Source organism: Cyprinus carpio, unplaced genomic scaffold (genome assembly GCF_018340385.1).
Source record: "Cyprinus carpio isolate SPL01 unplaced genomic scaffold, ASM1834038v1 S000006629, whole genome shotgun sequence".
Classification (NCBI taxonomy): domain Eukaryota; kingdom Metazoa; phylum Chordata; class Actinopteri; order Cypriniformes; family Cyprinidae; genus Cyprinus; species Cyprinus carpio.
In genome coordinates, this window is record NW_024879261.1 from 254,022 (window position 1) to 268,463 (window position 14,442).

The following is a 14,442-nucleotide window of genomic DNA, read 5'->3' on the forward strand; positions in this document are numbered from 1 at the left end:
AACCAATTTGTCAGATGTCCTTATATACATATATGTCTTGCCACTATTGGGCAAACAGGTCTGATCCTTTAATTACTACAATTAGCCTGAATAATTTGTAAGCTAGATTTATGCCTATTTTTTCACATCTTCGTGGCACACCACAATGATTTCCGTCATCTCATGTGTTAAAATTTTTTTAGTGTAACAATTTATGATTTGCAAAAAATAACTGTTGCATCTGTGTAGATTACATGAGCAAAGTGTATGCGCGTTGTGCACGCTATACATTATGGTCAAGCATGCGCCCTTAAAATAGCATAATTAACAACGCGCAACGCTCCACTGACTTTAGACTAGGTTTTTTCTGGTCAGTGGCGCAATTGTTTAATGGAACAGCAAAATAGCACCAGGGATTGTTTGCGCCGGAACACGCCTCCTTTTTTTGCGCAGAACCGCCCAGGGAGCGCAAGTTCATTCACTAGTTTAGCGACGTGCTTCTGTGGAGGGAAAATCGCGCTTTGCACGGGTGTAAAATAGGAATGACACATGCGTCGTTGTACAAAGTCAATTGCGCTGGGTGCAAGATAGGGCCCCATCTCTTTTCAACAGGTCAGGTCTGCCCCAAAAACTCGTCCAATTGTCTATGAAACCTATGTTATTCTGCGGGCACCACTTAGACATCCAGCCATTGAGTGATGACAATCTGCTATGCATCTCATCACCACGGTAACCAGGGAGGGGACCAGAGCATATTACAGTTTCTGACATCATGCTTGCAAGTTCACACACCTCTTTAATGTTATTTTTAGTGATCTCCGACTGGCGAAGTTGAACATCATTAGCACCGACGAGAATAACAATCTTACTGTATTTACGTTTAGCATTAGCCAGCACTTTTAAATTTGCTAAGATGTCAGGCGCTCTGGCTCCCGGTAAATATTGGACTATGGTGGCTGGTGTCTCTATTTTCACGTTCCGTACAATAGAATTGCCAATAACTAGAGCAGTTTCATCAGGTTTCTCAGTGGGTGCTTCACTGAGTGGGGAGAACCTGTTTAATATTTTGATCGGAACAGAAGAGTGGTTTTTAGACCCACAATTATGCCGCCTCACAGTCACCCAGTTGCCCTGCTGCAAAGGCGCTGTTACCGGAACCGAACAATGTACAGGACTCCCTGAGCTAGACACATCCTAAGCCGTATCTAGAGCCCTCACATTCTTACTGTTCTCAATTAAAGTTTGGATGCGTGTCTCTAATTCTGAAATCTTCTCTGTCAGCCTAACTATTTCCCTGCATTTATCACATGTGAATCCCTCGTCACCGACAGAGATAGATAAACTATACATGTGGCAAGCAGTGCAAATAACAATAGCAGGAGAAGCCATTACTCACCGTGCTTGATGAAAGATACTTACCACAGTTGTTTGAGGAACTTGTGAAAAACTGGAGAGAGAGAGTAGCGAGAGAGAGGAGAGGAGAAAAGAAAACAGCGATAGGCACAAATGGAAAACGCTAATGACAAGCTAACGAGTGCTAATGCGATGCAGGTGCACTGTACTCATGGATTTAAAATAAAAGTGAACGATCAAATTTTAAATTATATCACACTGCACCATTACTTTAGGTTAGGGGTATATAATTTTATCAGTTGTTTATTATTCATTCAGTAATACATAGGCCTATTACTGTTATAGTTTTCATTTATAACCATTGCTATATAGATTATAACTTTGTCTAGTGCCCTTATGAATGTTGTTGGCACGAGAATGTAACAATATGAAATAGCATAGATAAAACACACTTTCTACACATCTCTCCACAATAGTTATATACTACACTTGATATAGCTCATAATATCTTTCTCACACATAAAATAACAATATGTTTTTTTTTCTTCTCTTTTCTTTTTTTTTCTTTTTTTTGCGTTTACCTTACCTTACCTTGTTGTATCCTGTCAGCAATAACTTTTGATTACTATCAGTTTAAGTTCTGGCAGTTTTGCCAGATATTGCTATGAAAACAAATAAAAATACATAAATAAAAATATATTTTCACCTGCAGTAACTAATGGCCAACAAACTCTGTTTAATCTGTTTTTAGGAAGGCTACAACTCTGGTGTTCAACATATTGGTTCAGAAATGCAAACAATTAAAAATTGAAATTTAAACTTCATTTGGTTGGTTTTATGTTGTAAAGTTAACTTTAAGAAAAGAAATATGACTGTCTGTAAAAGGAAATTATTAAATTAGTTTTTAACTTATTATTTATTTCACATGGGTTTGAATCAGATTTGGTCAGATGGTCATTTTAAACACAGATGGAGCATCTTACCCAATGATTCGACTCGGGTCAACTTACACCTAACCTGGGGCAAACTGAGCCATGGGAACACTTTTTTTTTATAAGAAGCCATATTTTTAGAACCCTCTGTCATAGATACATTTTGATCATTTAAAATGACAGGAATACTTTCATTTGGATAGGATAGATACTTTCATTGTACTTCTGTGTCATATTCCCTCATCTTGAGGACCACAATAGTAAAAAATGGCTAATCTTACCCCACTCTCCCCATAAGTATTAGACATTTAATTTAATATTTTACAGCATAAATCTATATTATATAGCTACTAATAAACAACTCATTTAGAACATTTATACTATATTTTTTAACTATTTATAGGGCTACTATTAATATGGTTTTAATAAAATATGATGTGTTATAGATTAATAGTATCAAGACAGGTGATTATAATGGGAAATATACTTAATTACAATAATTAAAGTGTGACAAACTGCTAAATATTCTATATGATGATTTACCTGCTGGCTTGCTGGAGCTTTGTATTCATATTTGCAATGTTGAACTGCCTTTAGCAACCTCCCTACGCTCTTTCTCTCTCTGTCTTCTTTTTTTTGTGAAGGCATTTATTTATTTATTTATTGTCTACAAAGTGTGCCAACAACAGAAAATTTGGTGTTATCTTTATTAGACCTGATCAGGTACAATAATTTGATTAGATTCTAATTCTAAGAACATGGATATTTTGTACAACACTTTTAGAAGGCAGAGTCATTACCAACAAAAACAAAGAAACTACCAACTAATTACTAATTCATTGGATCAACTACTGACTTATGTGGATCGTAATGCATCTACCTGGTAATGCAATGACTTTTGGGACCTGCACTCTCCAGGGAGTGATGCTATGGAGCGGGCGAGAAACACGGAGCAGATTAGCGGAATCAGCGAATCTTTAGCGGAGTGGTAACAGACAGCTGGGGTGATGAGGGGATTGGTGAGAGGTGCACCTCAGCTGATGAGGGCAAAGGGGCAGTGGCTCTAGCCACCGGGCCATCCCCCGTGCACGGCCCTGTTATTATATTATATTATATTATATTATATTATATTATATTATATTATATTATATTATATTATATTATATTATATTATATTATATTATATTATATTATATTATATATTATTGTTATATTGTCCTTTTCTCCTTACTTCACCAACTGAAGTAAACTACAAAACTCTATCATATCTCAAAAAGCCTAACTTATTTTAGTAGATATAATTTGACTGATTTCTTCATAACATTGTGTACTAAAAGTGCATTGTGCCCAAAATATCCTTAGCACACATCAAGATTTTCCAATTTTAAAAATTACTGATTATTGTAACCTGACATAACTGTATTGCACTTTATTTAATAACCTTGTTGCCTCTTTTGACAGCCTGTAAAACAGCATTAACTTAACTTTTTTATTTTTTTTTAACTAACCTTGATTGTGAACTATAACACAATTTGTCATTTCTGGACATATTAGGGCAATGCTTATACTAGAATCAATAGAATTGAACATCAGTTTGACAAACAAAACCATAGAATTTCTTAGATTATCATATAGTCATATGATCTTTGGCTTTTTTCATGACTGAATTAACTGCCCAAATAGGCAAAGCAAGGCAAAGCACTGTAAAGGTCAACTTTCAGGCTGTAAGTTTGTAATATAATCTTTGTACAAGGTTTTAACTGAACGATTTTCAGCCAGACTCATTTTGAAAGCAAAATTAGGTTTGTGAATATGAATGTTGTATAAAACTAAAACATAACGAGATTATAAAATTGTGAATTGTTGTACTGTTAAGATAAATAAAAGTGAAAATTCTTTAAGAATGAATCATGCCCACTGATACCACAGTATACTGGCAGTGTGAATGTTTGGGCTGAAAATAGTACAATACCACATACAAATGTCTGTATCAAATCAGATTAGACTGTCGCTACAGCAAATCCAGTTTTGTTCATAGCAAAAGTGAAACATGTAGACATAGATGGTTTTGGCTTTTTAATTACACCCATAAAATAATTTTAGCTGGAAGTACTTCTCTGTTTCTCTGCAAAACCACAATCCATATGATATATTTTACAGGGTTTTAGGTCACCACCAACAACAAGCAAGCTATGAAATAATTTGACACAGAATAATAATTTTAATTGAGAGTATTTCCAGTGAAGGATTCCGTGCCATGTATTCAAGACATAATGAGTCTCATTATGGTGTGCTATACATTTAATCATCTTTCGCTTTTGTTAAATATAATTTTAATCTTGATCTCTTTATCTTCATATATACGAATATAAAGTCATGCTTATAATGTTCAGCAATTAAAATTAAAAAGTGGTCCTCAGGGATGCACATGGACAGATGCACAGGAACACAGTCATAACTACATTGAAAAATAAAAAAAAAAGACTTGTAGGATTTACTTGATAAAATCTTCATAACAGTTTGCACAAACACATTCTAATAAGTTTCACTGCTACTGCTCTGTACAATTTACCTGTTATTGTGAAATTAAGTATACTTACTACTGTATGCTATACAAGTTAAGTAAATTTAACAAAGAAAATAAGTAACTTTAGGTTGGCCTGTAAAAGTTTGAGTATTTTTTTACTTGGCAATACTTTGATCTTACTCAACATAGCACTGAATTAAGCCAAGGTTTTAAAGCGTATGTGTTCTAAGCAAACATCTAAGCAAATAATACAATAGATATCATGTAGACACCATATCTGCATAGTTACTGTAGCAATGCTGCACTGACCTGAACACAGAGACTTCAATATTTTGTACACAATACACAGTTACAATTTACCTCACCACAGAATCCTTTTTATCAGTGTAAAGCAATGTGGTGGCATGCTTAATTTAATAAAATAAAATAAGCTTATTTTTCTTGCAAAATATCCTTGTAATTAATGTTCAGTATAAGCTATTATTTCACAGGGTACTTCCATAGCAGAAGAGATTAAAAATAGTTTATGGCCTCTGTTTAATGCACTTTTGACCCTCTGAAGTATGTGTTTGTTTCTTTGGATCATTCTCATGAGGTCTTGAGAATGTACTCTCTCACACAGCTGCAAAGGGGGTGGACTGAGTAGGATTAATTCATTGCAAGAATTCTGAAGGCAAATGATGACTTGTTCATATGAGGATTGACATTTGGGATTTGTGAACTTCTACACATGAACCCGCAGAATAATGATCTTTTCACTAAATAGTGTCATGCCCTCACTGGTTTTCACTCTTACGGTCCTGGGCTTCTAAACACTTCCATCTTCATCCTAACTTCTACTTTGTGTGCTCTTATTTGCCCTCTCTGGTGTTGATCCCTTTGCTCTTATTTATATTTTCCACATTCTTTCATTGTATTTTGTAAGTCCAGCAGTTGGGTTCATCATGACAACTTGTGTTTGATGCCTACCTGACAGAAGACTAGATCAACAAAATAAACCCAGTATCTGAGTTCCAACAGTCCCCTGGTTTTTCATAACCTGCTTGCAATAATTGCCAAATATCTTTATTCTTGGGAGTAAAAAGATGCAAATTCTTAAAATAAGTGCTGTATAAAACATACATTGTTTTTTAACTAGCAAGCAACAATTTTGTTTTTGTTTTTGTTCCCAGTGTCTGGAAAAACTGAAAAACAACAACAGAACCACACAAACTACAAATAGTATACCTGGCTAGGAAAAAATGGCTTAAAAATTTATGAAAAAGAACTCAAAATGGAGAAAAAGTATGGTGAAAACCACACACACACACACACACACACACACAAACACATACATAATGTAATCTCATTTATTAACTTATTTTACATTTCCTCTCAGTGGAATCAGCTCTATCTATGTTACTCTATGGAGTGGACTCTTGATTCCTAACATCTCTGAATCAAATCATTTATTGTTTTGAAACTGTCTCTCAACCTTAGTCCATTGTGTGTGTTGTGATAATACTGAAAAGTTGCATTAAATTTTCCCATTATTGTAGTAAATACAGAACAAACATATTTTTCCAATAAGAAATCATTTCAAATACATTCCAACAAACAAATAAGTTCAGTCAAATGATAAAGCAAAGACATAGTATTAAAAAGTAAAACAAACAAACAAACAAAAAAGATCCCTTGACCCTTGATAAAAGTCCCTTGTTTAAAAATAAATAAATAAATAAATAAAAGTCAGCTTGTCAAGTGGCCTTTATTTATATAATGCTTTTAACAATACAGATTGTGTCAAAGCAACTGAACAACATTAATTAGGAAAATAGTGTGTCAGTAATGCAAAAAGACAATAGTAAACACTCCTTTTTCAGTTAAAAGAAGTTCATCATTGAATTCAGTGATGTCATCATCCAGCTCAGTTCAGTTTAAATAGTATCTTTGCAATCATTTGCAATCAAGTCAATGTTGTGTTAACATTGTGTTCACGTCTCACTGCTGTGTGTGTGCACTTGGATGGGTTAAATGCAGAGCACCAATTCCGAGTATGGGTTACCATACTTGGCAAATGTCACGACTTTCACTTTTCACTTTCAATGATATCGCTGGAAATGAAGTGTCCCCAACTAAGCAAGCCAGAGGCGACAGCGGCAAGGAACCAAAACTCCACTGGTGACAAAATGGAGAAAAAACCTTGGGAGAAACCAGGCTCAGTCGGGGGGCCAGTTCTCCTCTGGCCAGACGAAACCAGCAGTTTCAGGTTGCAGCAAAGTCACATTGTGCAGAGGACTCAACTGGTTCCTATGGTCTTGTCCTGTTGGTTGTCTGAGACAAGGTCTTTACAGGGGATCTGTATCTGGGGCTCATCTAGTTGTCCTGGTCTCCACTGTTTTTCAGGGCTGTAGAGGTCATTTCTAGGTGCTGATCCACCATCTGGTCTGGATACGTACTGGATCCGGGTGACTGCAGTGACAATCTGATATGGATACAGACTGGATCTGGTGGCTATGGTGACCTCGGAATAAGAGAGAAACAGACTAATATTAGCGTAGATGCCATTCTTCTAACGATGTAGCAAGTACATCGGGTGTTATGGGAAGTTCCGGTTGACCTAATTAATGCAGCCTAAAAATCCTTTAACGAATTTGGATATTAGAAGTGTATTTTTGTACTATGTGTAAGCCAGGTTAAAGAGATGGGTCTTTAATCTAGATTTAAACTGCAAGAGTGTGTCTGCCTCCCGAACAATGTTAGGTAGGTTATTCCAGAGTTTGGGCGCTAAATAGGAAAAGGATCTGCCACCCGCAGTTGATTGTGATATTCTAGGTATTATCAAATTGCCAGGGATTTGAGAAGAACAGCGGACGTGGAGGACTATAATGTAACAAGAGCTCATTCAAATACTGAGGTGCCAAACCGTTCAGGACTTTATAAGTAATAAGCAAGATTTTAAAATCTATACAATGTTTAATAGGTAGCCAGTGCAGTGTTGACAGAACCGGGCTAATATGGTCATATGGTCAACTCTAGCTGCTGCATTTTGGACCAGCTTGAGTTTATTTATTAAGAGTGCAGAACAACCACCCAATAAAGCATTACAATAATCTAACCTTGAGGTCATAAACGCATGGATTAACATTTCTGCATTTGACATTGAGCGCATTGGTCGTAATTTAGATATATGTTTGAGATGGAAAAATGCAGTTTTACAAATGCTAGAAACGTGGCTTTCTAAGGAAAGATAGCTATCAAATAGCACACCTAGATTCCTAATTGATGACGAATAATTGACAGAGCAGCCATCAAGTCTTAGACAATGTTCTAGGTTATTACATGCAGAGTTTTTAGGTCCTATAATTAACACCTCTGTTTTTTCAGAATTTAGCAATAAGAAATTACTCGCCATCTAGTTTTTTATATCGACTATGCATTCCGCTAGTTTTTCTAATTGGTATGTTTCGCTGGGCCGCGAAGAAATATAGAACTGAGTATCATCAGCATAACAGTGAAAGCTAACACCATGTTTCCTGATGATATCTCCCAAGGGTAACATGTATAGCGTGAAAAGTAACAGTGCTATTACTGAGCCTTAAGGTACTCTATACTGCAGTTGTGATCCTTATGACACCTCTTCATTCACTGCTACAAATTGATGGTGATCATATAAGAAGGATTTGAACCATGCTAATGCACTTCCATTAATGCCAACAAAGTTTTCTAATCTATGCAAAAGAATGTTGTGGTCAATAGTGTCGAACGCTAGAGCAGGTCATTTAAAACTTTAATTAGAGCAGTCTCAGTACTAGGATAAGGTCTAAATCCTGACTGGAAATCCTCACAGATACCATTTTTCTCTAAGAAGGAATATAATTGTGAGGATACCACCTTTTCTAGTATTTTGGACAGAAAGGGGAATTTCGAGATCGGACTGTAATTAACTAGTTCTTTGGGGTCAAGTTGGGGTTTTTTTGATGAGAGGCTTAATAACTGCCAGCAGTTTTCAATGCTTTTCTGTAAGATAGGTTACTTTTCCACCAAGCAAAACGAAATACCTCTTGTTTTATTTTCCTCCAGCTGTGCTTCATTTTCCGGGCTGCTCTCTTTAGGATGCGAGTATGCTCATTATACCACGTTGTCAGACTGTTTTCCTTAAAGTAGCAACTGTATTTAAAATGCTAGAAAAGAGAGAGTCCATAGTTTCTGTTACATCATCAAGTTGTTCTGAGGTTTTTGATATGCTAAGGAATTGGGATAAATCAGGAAGATTACTTACAAAGCAGTCTTTTGTGGTAGAAGTGATGGTTCTACCATACTTGTAACAAGGAGTAGAATTTACAGTTTTAGCTATATGAATTTTGCACAAAACTAAATAATGATCTGAGATATCATCACTTGGCTGCATAATTTCAACACCATCAACATCAATTCCATGTGACAGTTTTAAATCTAGGGCAGGGGTTTTCAACCTTTGAGGACATGCAACCCCCCCCCCCCCCCAAGTTTGTCTAATTTCCCTCGTTCTGTCTGGCATTTCCGAGCAGTTTCCCTGTGTTTGTTCCTTCCGTGTTTGACTTTGGATTGTGTATACCGACTTTGATTCTCTGCCACCTGCCCCGACCTTTGCCTGGTACTGTTTCTGATTTTGGATGTCCCCTGCATACCTGACACTGTTATGATCATTGCCTGTTTGACTACTCTGTAAATAAAGTACTGCACATGGATCTGAATGTCTCTGACTCTCCGTTACAGAAGACTTCGCCTTACCAGGAACCAGCAGCTCGGTATCCTCTCACTTCCGAGATATCTGTTCCCACCCATATGTCAGCATTTCAGCTACCCAGCACAACCTTGGACCCAGTAGACCAGCTATTACTTCTTCGTCAAGGAGGCCTATCTGTTGAGGAGTATGTTCACCGGTTCTGTGAGTTGTCTTATCAAGTACCATTATATGATGAAGTTTTGTTTAAGGACTTGTTTTCCGTTTTGGACTCAATGAACCAATTAAATTTTGTTTAAAATGTTACCTGGCGGGGAATTTATCTGTAGTTTAAGAGACATAATGGACTATGCTCTCTTGTTATGTGGTTCTCCTTTCACTGTGGGAGAGGCAGAGGACTTTAAAGCCCCAAAGTCTCTTCACAAGAAGGCTGCCAGCCTGGAGGCTGTTCACAAAATGGCCGCCGCTCCTGAGACTCATCCTGTCATGGCTGCCACTCCAGAGCCACTGCACAAGATGGCCACCAGCCCGGCACCACTGCACAAGATGGCCGCCAACCCAAAACCACTGCACAAGATGGCAGCCCCCGTCGATCTTCCAGAGTCAAGGTCCGGTCAGGTCACCGCTGACCGTCCAGAGTCAGGTCAAGTCACCGCTGACCGTCCAGAGTCAGGTCAAGTCACCGTTAAACCCCATGAGTCAAGTCAAGCCACAGTTGATCTTCATGAACAAGGTCAAGTCACAGTTGATCTTTATTAGCCCAGTCAGATCACTACCAATCTTCCAGAACTTCATCACGTCTCAACAGATCTTCCAGAGCTTCGACATACAACAAAAGATCATCCAGAGCCTCGTCACGTCTCAGCTGAACTTCCAGAGCCTCGTCACATCCTGTCTGTTGCACCCAGCAATGTTCTGTTGTGTTGCTGTCAAGGAGACTGCTGTGGAACCTCCAGAGGTGGCGGAAACTGTTGCAGAACCTTCGGAGGTGTCAGTAGTATCCATCCATGAACTCTCGTCCTGCTCTGTCACAGCTAAGAAGGCTGTCTATGAACTCATTGCCTGCCCTGTCAGGGCCACAGAGGCCATCCATGAACTCTCGTCCCACCCTGTCACAGCCATGGAGACCGGCTGTGAACTCTCTGCCGGCCCTGTCACAGCTATGGAGGCCATGAGTGAACTTTCTACCTGCCTTATCATGGCCACAGAGGCCACCATTAACCGGTTTATGTTCTCTGTTCCAGTCCCACCTAACCAGACTTGCTCTCCTGTGCTATCTACTCTTCTGTTGTGGTCCTCTGCTCCGCCCTGGTGGGCTTCTGTCTCGTCTGCTCGGCTGTGGTGGTCCTCTGCTCCACCCTGGTGGGCTTCTGTCCCATTTGCTCCACCCTGGTGGGCCCCAGCTCCACCTGCTCTGCCCTGGTTGGTTTCTATCCCGTCTGCTCAGCTGTGGGGGCTCCTTGCTCCGCCCTGGTGGGCTCCAGCTCCCCTTGCTCCGCCCTGGTGGGCTCCAGCTCCCCTTGCTCCACCCTGGTGGGCTCCAGCTCCACCTGCTCTGCCCTGGTGGGCTCCAAATTTACCCGGTGGGCTCCTGTTCCCCATGTTAGGCCCAGGAAGGGCTCTTGTTCCCCATGTTAGGCCCAAGAAGGGCTCCTGTTCCCGAGATAAGCCCATGGCAGGCTCCTGTTCCCCATGTTAGGCCCAGGAAGGGCTCCTATTCCCCATGTTAGGCCCAGGAAGGGCTCCAGATCCCCAGTTAAGCACAGGAAGGGCTCCAGTTCCGCCTGCTCCACTATAAAGGTTGCACTCATCCACACTCACATTGCGAAGTCTTGTTTAGTTCTGTCTGGCATTTCCGAGCGCTTTCCCTATGTTTGTTCCTTCCGTGTTTGACTTTGGATTGTGTATACTGACTTTGATTCTCTGCCACCTGCCCCGACCTTTGCCTGGTACTGTTTCTGGTTTTGGATGTCCCCTGCATACCTGATGCTGTTATCTGATCATTGCCTGTTTGACTACTCTGTAAATAAAGTACTGCACATGGATCCGAATGTCTCTGACTCTCCGTTACAACAAGGATACTTGTCAAGACAACCATTGGTATTCACCTGCTGTCTTAGAGGGCGATCTGTGCACTTCACATGTGTGCTTGCGCGGTGCGCATAGAAACGCTTTATCACAGCGCGTGAGTACTGGATTGAGATGTCTTGGGCTTAAATGGCTTAAAATTACATTTACATTTAGTCATTTAGCAGACGCTTTTATCCAAAGCGACTTACGAATGAGGACAATGGAAGCAATCTAAAACAACAAAAGAGCAATGATATATAAGTGCTATAACGAGTCTCAGTTAGCTTAAACACAGTACACATAGCAAGGGCTTTTAAATAATATAATAAATAAAAAGAAAACAGATAGAACAGAAAAAGAATAGAGCAAGCTAGTGTTAGAGGTCTTTTTTTATAATTGTATAATAAATGAAAAGAAAATGGATAGAATACAAAAAGATTAGAAAGGTAGTTAGATTTTTTTTTAAGAATAGAATTAGAATAGTGAGTGCTAAAGTAAGAGGGTCAAATAAAGATGGAAGAGATGTGTTTTAAGCCGATTCTTGAAGATGGCTAAGGACTCAGCTGCTCTGATTGAGTTGGGCAGGTCATTCCACCAGGAGGGAACATTTAATTTAAAAGTCCATAAAAGTGACTTTGTGCTTCTTTGGGATGGCACAATCAAGCGACGTTCACTTGGAGAACCCAAGCTTCTAGACGTGCACATAAGTCTGAAGTAATGAATTTAGGTAAAGGGATGCAGAGCCAGTGGTGGTTTTGTAGGCAAACATCAATGCCTTGAATTTTATGCGAGCATCTATTGGTAGCCAGTGCAAATTGATAAACAGAGGTGTGACGTGTATTATTTTCGGCTCATTAAAAATTAAAAAATCTTGCTGCCGCGTTCTGGATTAATTGTAAAGGTTTGATAGAACTAGCTGGAAGACCTGCCAAGAGAGCATTGCAATAGTCTAGCTTGGACAGAACAAGAGCTTGAACAAGGAGTTGTGCAGCATGTTCTGAAAGAAAGGGCCTGATCTTCTTAATGTTAAATAAAGCAAATCTGCAGGACTGGACAGTTTTAGCAATGTGGTCTGAGAAAGTTAGCTGATCATCAATCATAACTCCTAGGTTTCTAGCTATTTTTGAAGGAGTTATGGTTGATGTGCCTAACTTGATGGTGCATATTGTGATGAAACGATGGGTTTGCTGGAACCACAAGCAGTTCTGTCTTGGCAAGGTTGAGTTGAAGTTGATGGTCCTTCATCCAGCAAGAAATGTCTGTTAGACAAGCTGAGATGCGAGCAGCTACCGTCAGATCATCAGGATGGAATGAGAGGTAGAGTTGAGTGTCATCAGCATAGCAGTGGTATGAAAAGCCATGTTTCTGAATGACAGAACCTAATGATGCCATGTAGACAGAGAAGTGAAGTGGTCCAAGAACTGAGCCTTGAGGCACCCTAGTAGTTAGATGTTGCGACTTGGACACCTCACCTCTCCAAGATACTTTGAAGGACCTATCTGATAGGTAAGACTCAAACCACTGGAGTGTGGTTCCTGAGATGCCCTTTGCCAGTAGGGTTGACAGGAGGATCTGGTTGTTAACTGTGTCAAAAGCTGCGGATAGATCAAGCAAGATAAGTATTGAAGATTTGGATTCCGCTTTTGCCAGTCTTAGCGCTTCAACAACTGAGAGCAAGGCAGTCTCAGTTGAATGTCCACTTCTGAAGCCAGATTGGTTGCTGTCAAGGAGGTTATTCTGTGTGAGAAAGGTAGAGACTTGGTTGAACACAGCTCGTTCAAGTGTTTTTGCAATGAAAGGAAGAAGGGAAACTGTTCTGTAGTTCTCTAAAAGAGATTGGTTGAGGGTGGGTTTCTTAAGTAGTGGAGTTACACGAGCCTGTCTAAATGATGAGGGGAAAACACCAGTGTGGAGGGATATGTTAATGATGTGAGTGAGTGCAGGTACAACTGCAGGAGAAATGGCCTGAAGGAGATGAGATGGAATAGGATCAAGCGGACAAGTAGTAGGATGATTAGAAAGGATGAGTTTGGAGGCTTCTGCCTCAGAGAGTGAAGAGAAGGATGTGAATGAGTGTATGTTTGCTGGTGAGATGTGCTTGATGGATTGTGGTGTGGAAAATTGAAAACTGATGTTTTTAATTTTATTAATGAAAAATGTGGCGAAGTCGTAAGTCACTAAATTACTTTAGTGTTTAAACTGACAAGACTTAAAACAAATGAGAATGAAAAACTTTCTTGAGGAAGCAGCACTGGCCTGATCATTAAGATAAGGGCTAAGGTGACAGATGGGGGGCTGAAACCCACCTAAAAAGGGTTTAGAACCGCCCCTGGTATAAGCATGCATAATTATACTGAAACATAAATATATAACCAGTTTACCTGATTCTATGTGATGGCTGAGCGTGTTTCTGAGATAACAACATGCCAATCCGTGATTGGATTTCCGACACGGCTAACCATCAATCTTCTTACACTGTCAATAAGCGTGACTGATACTCGAGCCCATTCTGCTCTTACTGTCCACAAGCACTGTGGGAGTCAGATTGCCCCCTAGTGGATGGCTAAAGATTTGCTAACTCATATTTATAAATCCTCAAGGAAATGTCTCTGAATTAAATGTTTTATTAACAAGGTTCGGGAGGAGCACGTCAGATACTTAGCCTAATTAGCACAGGTGGAGCTCACTTAAGATAATCAACACTAGGGTATAAATACAGCTGACGGTTTATCAGCATTCGGTTTGCACGGTTTGCACCAGACTCAGCTTCTCTCATTTAGAAGACGAGGTCTATATTGGGGATTTTTCAGTTCTCTGGCCAATACCGGGCCCAGGATCGCGCCTTCTCCGCCAGACACCGCCTCGAGCTCCGTGCT